This window comes from Erinaceus europaeus, chromosome 14 (genome assembly GCF_950295315.1).
Source record: "Erinaceus europaeus chromosome 14, mEriEur2.1, whole genome shotgun sequence".
Lineage (NCBI taxonomy): Eukaryota > Metazoa > Chordata > Mammalia > Eulipotyphla > Erinaceidae > Erinaceus > Erinaceus europaeus.
Window position 1 is genome coordinate 8,670,894 of NC_080175.1, and position 9,422 is coordinate 8,680,315.

Here is a 9,422-nt window from a genome sequence, read left to right on the forward strand (position 1 = left end):
TCACCGTGTGTCCTGGAGCCCCGCCTCCCCAAACCCCGCCCCACTAGGGAGAGAGAGAGACAGGCTGGGAATAGAGATCGACCTGCCAACACCCATGTTCAGCGGGGAAGCAATTACAGAAGCCAGACCTTCCACCTTCTGCACCCACAATGACCCTGGGTCCATACTCCCAGAGGGATAAAGAATAGGAAAGCTATCAGGGGAGGGGAGGGGATACAGAGTTCTGGGGTGGGCATTGTGTGGAAATGTACCCCTCTTACCTTATAGTCTTGTCAATATTTCCATTTTATAAATAAAAATTAAAAAAATAACAGTGTTCATTAGAATGGGGGAATTGTGTAGGCAAGGAGCCCAGTGATAGCTGTGGTGACAAAAATGAGTTAATCAGTTAATTAACTGAGTTAGTTAAAAATCTAACAGCTGTAGCTGGTCCTGTAAATCCTGAGTGAAGGGGGGTGGGGGTTGGTTCCTGTTGTTGAGGGGTGTCACCTCAGACAGGGCCCCAGCGAAGACCCCTGAGGGGGGAGAAACAAGACACTGGGTGGGAACACCCATGCTGCCCCCAAACCCTGCACTTTTCCGGGGAGCCTGGGGGCCATAAGCAAGACGGCAAACATCTCAACAGCGCCCCCAGACCTAAGTGTAAAGGGGAGCCCGGGGTGAACGAGCACTCTGTGAGGCGAGGACCCTGCCCTGATCTTCACCCTCGCCCTGCAGTGTCTGTCCGTCATGCTCCCTAAGAACGACAGGCCTCATGAGTATTCGCCTCACTGTCCCCAGAGGGAAGACGGTGCACTTATAAATAAACCCAGGCCTGTTCCCAAGCTCAAACCTCCCATGGCGGTCTCGTCACTGGGACGTGTCAGGGGAGAGGAAGGCACTGCACAGGGGTCTCCTGGAAGGTTCCAGAAAGCAAAGGCAAAGGCAAAGACTACCACTGATGCCCCCCACCTCCCAGGAACATCACTGAATCTGTCAGCCCCATCTCCTGACAGTGCTGTCTTTGCTGGTGGGTCAGAAATCAACAGAAATGGAGGACATTCTCGCAGGAATGTGGCTTTGTAGAAAGCATAAAACAGGGGGTCCGGCGGTAGCGCAGCGGGTTAAGCACATGTGGCACAAAGCTCAAGGACTGGCGTAAGGATCCCGGTTCGAGCCCCTGGCTCCCCACCTGCAGGGGAGTCGCTTCACAAGCGGTAAAGCAGGTCTGCAGGTGTCTGTCTTTCTCTCCCCCTCTCTGTCTTCCCTCCTCTCTCCATTTCTCTCTGTTCTATCCAACAACAACAACATCAACAACAACAACAATAATAACCACAACAAAGCTACAACAACAAGGGCAACAAAAAGGGGGGAAAATGGCCTCCAGGAGCAGTGGATTCATGGTGCAGGCACTGAGCCCCAGCAATAACCCTGGAGGCAAAAAAAAAAAAAAAAGCATGAGACAAAAATAGGCACCACTGCCAGCCCCCCCCCACACACACACACCCTGCCCAGTGCAGCCCCGAATCAGAGAGAACACTATTCCTCAGGTCTCCCCACTTCCTGGCTCTAGGGGAAAAAGGGCTGGGCCTCTCCAGAAACTTCCCCACCTCTGCATAGGGGCTGTCATTGCCATGGAAGTGATTCTGGCACCTGGGGGTGGCTGCCAGGGACACCACTAGCCCTTCGCTAATGCACCAGACAGTCCCATGACAAGGACGCTCTGGCCCTGAGGTCCCCCCAGTATCAAGGACAGTTGATGATCTTGCTTTAGGAACCTCTGGAAGAAAGGTTCTCTTTGGTTTCCTTTCCCGCAGACCGCGGTCACCTGGTTCTGTGAGACAAAGCCCACTCAGAAGACCAACCCTGAGGAGACTCAGAAGAGCAGGCTAGAGAGGGAGTTCTGAGGATAAGCTTTGGAAAAAAAAAAAAATGTGAGCTTCACAGGCCAGGCGGTGGTGCACCCAGTAGAGTGCACACATTACAGTGTGCAAGGACCCAGGTTCTAGCACCCGGTCCCCATTTTCAGCGTGGGAGGCTTTACAAATGGTGAAGCAGGTCTGCAGGTGTCTCCTTCCCTCCCCCACCCTCTATCTCCCCCTTCCCTCTCAATTACCCTCTGTTCCTATCAAAGAAATGAAGGAATATGTGAGTACCACAGAAAGTCTCTGTGACGTCCTAAGCAGCCACCTCAGGCTGCCCTCTGCGATTTGTTTCAGGCAAGCCAGAAGCACCCTCAGGAGGCCTTTGGGGTACAGTCTGCTTGGTGTCTGCAGGTGGCCTTCCCCTGGGTGTCCTGGCTCTTCGATCTTTCTCGAAATCCTGCTGATTCATCTTCTCTGCTGAGAACTACTGTCCTCTGTGAGTTGGGACCCCAAGTTCTCAGTTTTGCAGGGAGCAGCGTTTCGTTACCTGTTACTCAGTGCTGGAGTGACAAGAGGGGGAAAGCAAAGAGGGGCGAACGCAAACATCCGTCACTGATTCCCACCCCTTGCCACCACTCCCCAGAAAGCAGCCTCCCTGTGTGCACGGGGACAAGACTATCCGGGTGGGTTTGCTTTGGGTTTTGCAGACAGAGATGGGATGTGCAAAATGCCACTGCTGCCAAGTCCTGGGGTCGGGTGGGGGATTGGTAAACCCCTAAAAATAGCAGTCTCACCCCAGAGGGTTATCTGCCAGGATTGCCAAGCAGCCCAGATTCTGACATGGGGCAGGAAAAGTAAGACCGCGGGCACCGTCTCAAACTCTCCTGACTTGGGGCCCATGAGACTGTTCACCCAGAAGCATGCCTGCTTCACCATGCACACGAGCAGGGTTCGAGCCCCTAGTACACCACATGGGAGCTCTTGAGCACTAAAGGGAGCTTTGATGCTCTCTGTGTCTCTCTCTATCGCTATCTCCGAGCTGGAAAAGTCAGCCCCAAGTGGTGAAATCCTGGTGGTGAACAATTATAAAAAAAAAGGGGGAGTCCAGCGGTAGCACAGTGGGTTAAGTGCACGTGGCACAAAGCGCAAGGCCCGGCTCCCCACCTGCAGGGGAGTCGCTTCCCAGGCGGTGAAGCAGGTCTGCGGGTGTCTGTCTTCCTCTCCTCCTCTCTGTCTTCCCCTCCTCTCTCCATTTCTCTCTGTCCTATCCAACAACGACGGCGGCAATAACAATGATAATAATAACCACAACAATGGTAAAACAACCAGGGTAACAAAAGGAAAAAAATGGCCTCCAGGAGCAGTGGATTCGTGGTGTAGGCACCAAGCTCTGGCAATAACCCTGGAGGCAAAATAATAATAATAAAATAAAACTATTGACTTAGAACAAAAGGGGAGACTCTGACATGACCAAATCATCGTTCATGCCAATTTTCAGTGTGGCCCTTACCCCATGATTAGGATGATGGCCTGAAAAAAAAAAAAAAAAAAAAAAAAAAGTGGGCTTGGGGGGGGGGGGTCTGACAACTCCTTCTGCCCTTCCTGGAGGCAGGAATTTGAACCAGGTTAAGAGGCCCTTACTCATGCATGATTCTCTTGAGGCTCTACGCCAGTGACTGAAGTCCCCAGAGTCCGCCATTCTCTCCATCTGGGAAGCAGAGGTGGTTGTCAAAACTTGATATGAGAATGTGGGGATGGGGGGTGGGGGGTAGCACACCTCATACTCAGACATACTTGTGGCAAAACAGGCTGGAGAGGAAGATGCAAGGATGTGCTTTAAAATAATAATAATGATAATAATAATAATAATAATAATAAAGGAAGCACACAGAAAGCCTTGGTGAGGCCATAAACAGTCAGCTCCAGTGGCCCTTTGTTATTTGGTTAAAGAAACACAGAAGGGGCTGAGGAGATTGCATATGGTTCTACAAAAACAAACAAACAACTCTTATGCCTGAGGTTTCTTTTTTTGCTGGGCTCGGTGCCTGCACCATGAATCCACCGCTCCTGGAGGCCATTTTCCCCCTTTTTGTTGCCCTTGTTGTTGCAGCCTCGTTGCAGTTATTATTGCCATCATTGACGTTGCTTTGTTGTTGGATAGGACAGAGAGAAATGGAGAGAGGAGGAGAAGACAGAGAGAGAGGGGAGAGAAAGACAGACACCTGCAGACCTGCTTCACCGCCCGTGAAGCGACTCCCCTGCAGGTGGGGAGCCGGGGGCTCGAACCGGGATCCTTACGCCGGTCCCTGCGCTTGGCGCCACGTGCGCTTAACCCACTGCGCCACCGCCCGACCCCCTATGCCTGAGGTTTCAAAGTCCCCAATTCAATTCCCCTGCCCCACCATAAGCAGAGCTGGTGAAGAAAGAAAGAAAGTAAGAAAGAAAGAGAGAGAGAGAGAGAGAGAGAGAGAAGGGAGGGAGGAAGGAAGGAAGGAAGGGAGGGAGGAAGGAAGGGAGGGAGGAAGAGAAAGGAAGGGAAAGAAAGGAAGGGAAAGGGATGGAAGAAAGGAAAAGAAGGAAGGAAGGAAAAAAGGGAGGGAGAGAGGGAGGGAGGGAAGGGAGGGAGGGAGGGAAAGGGAAGGAACGAAGGACTCGTGAGACCCTGCCATGCACAAAGACCCAGGTGCAAACCCTGGCACCATCTGGGAACACTGGGTGTTGTGGCAACTCTCCCTATCTGTGTGACTCTTGTCTTTCCTCAGCCCATCTCTATCTGAAATTTAAAAAGAAAAAAGAAAGGCATTTGGCTCTCTCTTTGTTGGCATGTTCCCTCTGGTTCACCTCTGAGGCACCTTTTTCCTCTCTGCCCTTCTCTTCTCTTGGTGACTATTTCCTATCTTGTTTATTCCAATAAATCTCCTGTAACCTTTTTTTCAAAAAGGAAGAGGAGGCAGAAAAACAGAAGGAGAAATAATCAGCCCAGAAATGAAGTGAAATGGGATCCCACATGCCTGAGGCCCCAGAGCTACTAAAAAGAGAATTTTTCTTTAATTGAGAAAGGTTCGACATGGTCCCAGTCCAGAAGAGACCCTTGCTCAGCACTAAGTGGCTGGATGGTGAGACTCCTCCAATCCAAGGAGCTGGCCCTCTGGAGGCCTGGGCACAGCTCCGAGGGGCCCCTGTGACTCTGCAAAGGACCCAAGATATCCACCAGGAGCTACCCAGTTCTCCCCAGGACCTTGCCTAGTCTGGGGTCCCCTCTGCAGGTGAAGGCATACCTAGAAGCCCTTAGCAGATGCCCTTCACCCCCAAGCCCACCCCAGCCCTCACACACTGGCCACAGCCAGCACCCCCCACACACGCACTGGGATAGTCACTAGGCAGTGCACCCGATTTCATGGCAACGCGTGCTGTCATTGGCAGCTCTCCCACGTGACATGTATGAGACAAGAGCATATTAAGCAACTCAGCCTCGAGGAGAGAGACAGAGGTGGAGGAGGACTATCTGCACTTTATAGAAAGGCAGACTTGGGGCCGGGTGGTGGCGCACCTGGTTGAGTCCACATGTTACAATGCGCGAGGACCCGGGTTCGAGCCCCCAGTCCCCACCTACAGGGGAAAGCTTCACAAGTGGTGAAGCAGTGTTGCAGGTGTCTCTCTGTCTCTCACCCTCTCTATCTCCCCTTTCCCTCTCAATTTGACTATCTCTATCAAATAAATAAATATAATAATAAAAAAGGGTGACTTAATCAGGGGTCAGCCAGCCAGTGTTCTTTGTGAAAGGCCTGAGGGTGATGAGTTCGAGGGGGGAGGGGCTGGGACCCCCACCTCCCCACATGGCAGCAGAAGCCCCAGGCAGGCAGGGACACAGACAGGCCTCCCAAGTTCCAGCAGACCCCACATGCAGACCCTTACCAGGGCCGTGCCCTCTTCACTTCCTAGCATGCGCTCTTTTCATTCCTACCTTCTTTCCAACCATTCACAACTAAGAAAAAATTTTAAAATAAAACAATTAAGAAAATTATCCTTGGCCCCACAGGTCATACAAAAGCAGGAGGGAGTGGATCTAGCCACCAGGCCATCCAGCCCAGGTTCAAAGCCGGGCGGCCCAGCTCCAGCAGATGAGGTCACGATCCCATGATCTCCTTCACCTCCCTTCTCAGCAACAACAAAAAAGAAGGAGTAGGCAGTGGTTCCACAGATGACGCATTTGTGTTATGGAATGTGCTGTGATGTTGAGGGGGGGGGGAAATCCTCCACAAATGCTCCAGCAAGAAGCAGCCCTGGCATGTCACAGGACAGAAGCCAGCTGTGGGGATGGCAGATGTGGCGGCCTTGTTTGCAGGCTGACAACATAACTCAGTACGCGTGTGTGTGTGTGTGTGTGTGCGCGCGCGTGTGTGTGTGTGCGTGCGTGTGTGTGTGTGCGTGTGTGTGTGCGTGTGTGTGTGTGTGCGTGTGTGTGTGTGTCTGTGTGTATGTGTGTGTGTGTACACCTACACACACTCATCCACACAGTGAACAACAAGGCAAATTCTTTTTTTTTAAATATTTATTTTATTTATTTATTATCTTTTATTGCCCTTGTTGTTTTGTTGCTGTAGTTATTGTTGTTATAGATGTCGTTGTTGTTGGATAGAACAGAGAAATGGAGATAGGAGGGGAAGACAGAGAGGGAAAGAGAAATATAGACACCTGCAGGCCTGCTTCACCGCTTGTGAAGCGACTCCCCTACAGGTGGGGAGCCGGGGCTCAAACCGGATTCTTACCCCGGTCCTTGCGCTTTGTGCCGCCTACGCTTAACCCACTGCACTACCGCTCGGCTCCCAGCAAGGAAAATTCTAAGGAAGACTCAGAGCCGTAGCAGGCGGGAGAGAACGGAGCTTTTCTGGATCTGGATGCCGCTGACCTGTTTCCATCCCAAAGGCATCCTCCTGCTCCTTGAGCAATAAAAAGGGAAAAAGAAAAGTCAAGGGTCTAGTGGTAGGACTTCGCCTGCCAACACACTCTGAACTCTCAGCGCGGTTTCCACAGCCCCAGGTCCAAACAAAACCTGGTTGCAATTAATTATGGCAGGTCCAGGACATTCCTCCTGGAGGGAAAAACAAGCAAACAAAGGTAACAGCAACAGGCAGGAGTCCCAGCTCTGTGTCCCTAACTGAATACGCCGACATTTCTCTGAGAGCCCACGTGCACGGCCCAAGCTGGTCTAGACACGGGTCACCTCAATTCGAGGACCACACTAGCAAGCGAAGTCTTCCAAGTTTTCTTCTGATGCATAGTGTCCCCAGCAGAGTGTGCCTGCCTGCCTGCCTGCCTGCCTGCCTGCGTGAACTCTAACTGAGGAAGGGATTCTGGTTGGCACTGCTGCCGTGAGCACGGCTGGCTAGAGGAGAAGCCTCGTGGGGGGGCGGGGATGAGATTCCCTTCAGCTCTGGAACTGGAAGGCAGCCCCCTGGCCATCTTGTCTTTGGGAAGCTTCCCACGGTTTTTGTTTGTTTATTTTCCATGAAAAAGCACATTCCCTTCCCCACACCAGGTTGATCATTTTCCACTGCTCTTTACTAAGAGGCATCTTATGTGGATGGAATGTTCTCGGGGCTTCCGCCGTTCCCTGGCCTGGCTGGGTCACAGAGGCCCGGCATGGAGGGTCAGGCATCTCAAATCTGCAGAGAAGCAGAGGGTCCAACTACCAGGCAGTGACTCAGCAGGCCCCAAGTTACAAACCCCTGCACTGCTAATGACCAGAAAAGTGCTCTGTGCTCTGTGCTCTCTCTCTCTTTCTCTCTCTCTCTCTTTCAGTTTTACAACAGATGTAAGGGGGATGTGGCTGAGATGTCTGTCACCTCCTTTGATCGCCAGGGTTGACCTGGCTGACCCGGCTGGCTAGGCGAGTGTCCTCTTCCTCCCTCACTGCCCCGTGTGTGTCCCTCCCTAAGATGTGTGCTCTGTCCAAGAGGACAACCTTCCCTGAAAAGAGACGGACTGGTCTTCGGTCGAGAGTATACAAGTAGTTGTGATCGCCTGCTAGAACCTCCAGACCAGCTCTAAGTTTAACAAGAAGAAGAAAGGAAAAAGGCCCAAAACATAGCTCACCAACTAGGGTACACCTCTTAGCATATGCGTGACCCAGGTTCGACTCCAGCACTACACAGGAGTGTCAGAGCACTGGGGGAAGCTCCGTCCTTTCATGGAGACAGCCCTGCTCAGACATGCCCATGACAACTGTGAGGCCTTCTGCTGAGGAAATAATGCACATCTGGCAGTGCCCTGCCCGGCAGCACCTGGTCTGGAGAGCAAAGGGTAAGAGCCAGAAACCCCAACTCGATGCGCACGGCTAGTTCCTGGTCATGGCATAATGGTGAGTGTGGGCAAAACTTGCCAGCCAGCTTGGAACTGAGCCAGGTGCTGTGACCCTGGGATGCCGCCTTCTCTGTGACTGTAACTGACACCCTTGTTGGTTGACATGTGTGGCCTCCCCTCCCCTACTGCACAAGGCAGTGCTAAGCCCTTGTTTGGTATGATGCTAGCAACTCCTTGGTTTTTGTTCTGCTTTTTTTTTTCCCCTTATAGCACTGCTCAGCTCTAGCTGATAGTGGTGCTGGGGGCTAAACCTGGGATCTTTGGCGCCTCAGGCGTGAGAGACATTTTGCAGAACCACTTTGCTCTTGCCCAGCCCTCAACTTCCTGTTTTCTAAATGCTGCTTGCTCGCTACCTCAGAAACAGAATATACAGGGGTAGGGGTAGATAGCATAATGGTTATGCAAACAGACTCTCATGCCAAGGTTATAAAGTCCCAGTTTCAGTCCCTGGCACCACCATAAGCCAGAGCTGAGTAGTGCTCTGGTAAAAATATATATATATACATATATATATAAATAATATATTAATATATTTAATATATAAATATATATTTATATATTAAATTTATATAAATAAATAAAATCAAAACAGAAAATACAGTGTGGTTAAAAAAAATAATAGCAGGATGGTCCAGGAGGTGGCTCAGTGGATAAGGCACTGGATTCTCAAGCATGAGGTCTTGAGTTCAATCCCCGGCAGCACATGTACCAGAGTGATGTCTGGTTCTTTCCTCTCCTATCATTTCTCATGAATAAATAAAATCTTCAAAAATAAAGTAAAATTTAAAAAAGAAAAAGAAAAGCAGGGGCCAGGTGGTGGAGGAGCGTGTGCCTCTGGTTGAGCGCACATGTTCCAGGGCTCAAGGACCCAGGCTCGAGCCCACCTGCAGGGGGAAGCTTTGCAAGTGGTGAAGCAGGGCTGCAGGTGTCTCTCTGTCTCTCTCCCTCTCTATCACCCCCTCCCATCTTGATTTCTGGCTGTGTCTATCCAATAAATAAATACTTTTTAAAAGATTATTTTAAAAAACATGTAATAATAGCATGAGGGGCCAGCAGGTGGTTCACCCGGTAGAGCACAGGCGCTACCGTGTGAGAGGAGCAGGGTTCAAGTCCCAAGCTACCACAACAAGCACACAAGTGATGCTGGCATCTCTCCTTCTCTCTCTCTCTCCTTCTCTGTCTCTTCTGCTGCTATATGAAAACACAGCCTCCGGG

The 9,422-nt window shown here is 51.2% G+C and overlaps 1 protein-coding gene and 1 long non-coding RNA gene across 3 annotated transcripts in view; both read right to left on the reverse strand.

Annotated features, from left to right (window-relative positions):
* GRK5 (G protein-coupled receptor kinase 5) overlaps positions 1–9,422 on the reverse strand; it is a 198,915-nt gene that overhangs the window by 148,903 nt on the left and 40,590 nt on the right. The gene's annotated exons all lie outside the window — the stretch shown is intronic.
* On the reverse strand, positions 433–3,812 carry LOC132532732 (uncharacterized). The gene is made up of 3 exons (XR_009544630.1): positions 3,486–3,812; positions 2,136–2,404; positions 433–1,410 (listed from the first exon to the last, which is right to left on the reverse strand). It is a non-coding gene; the product is annotated as an uncharacterized LOC132532732 (long non-coding RNA).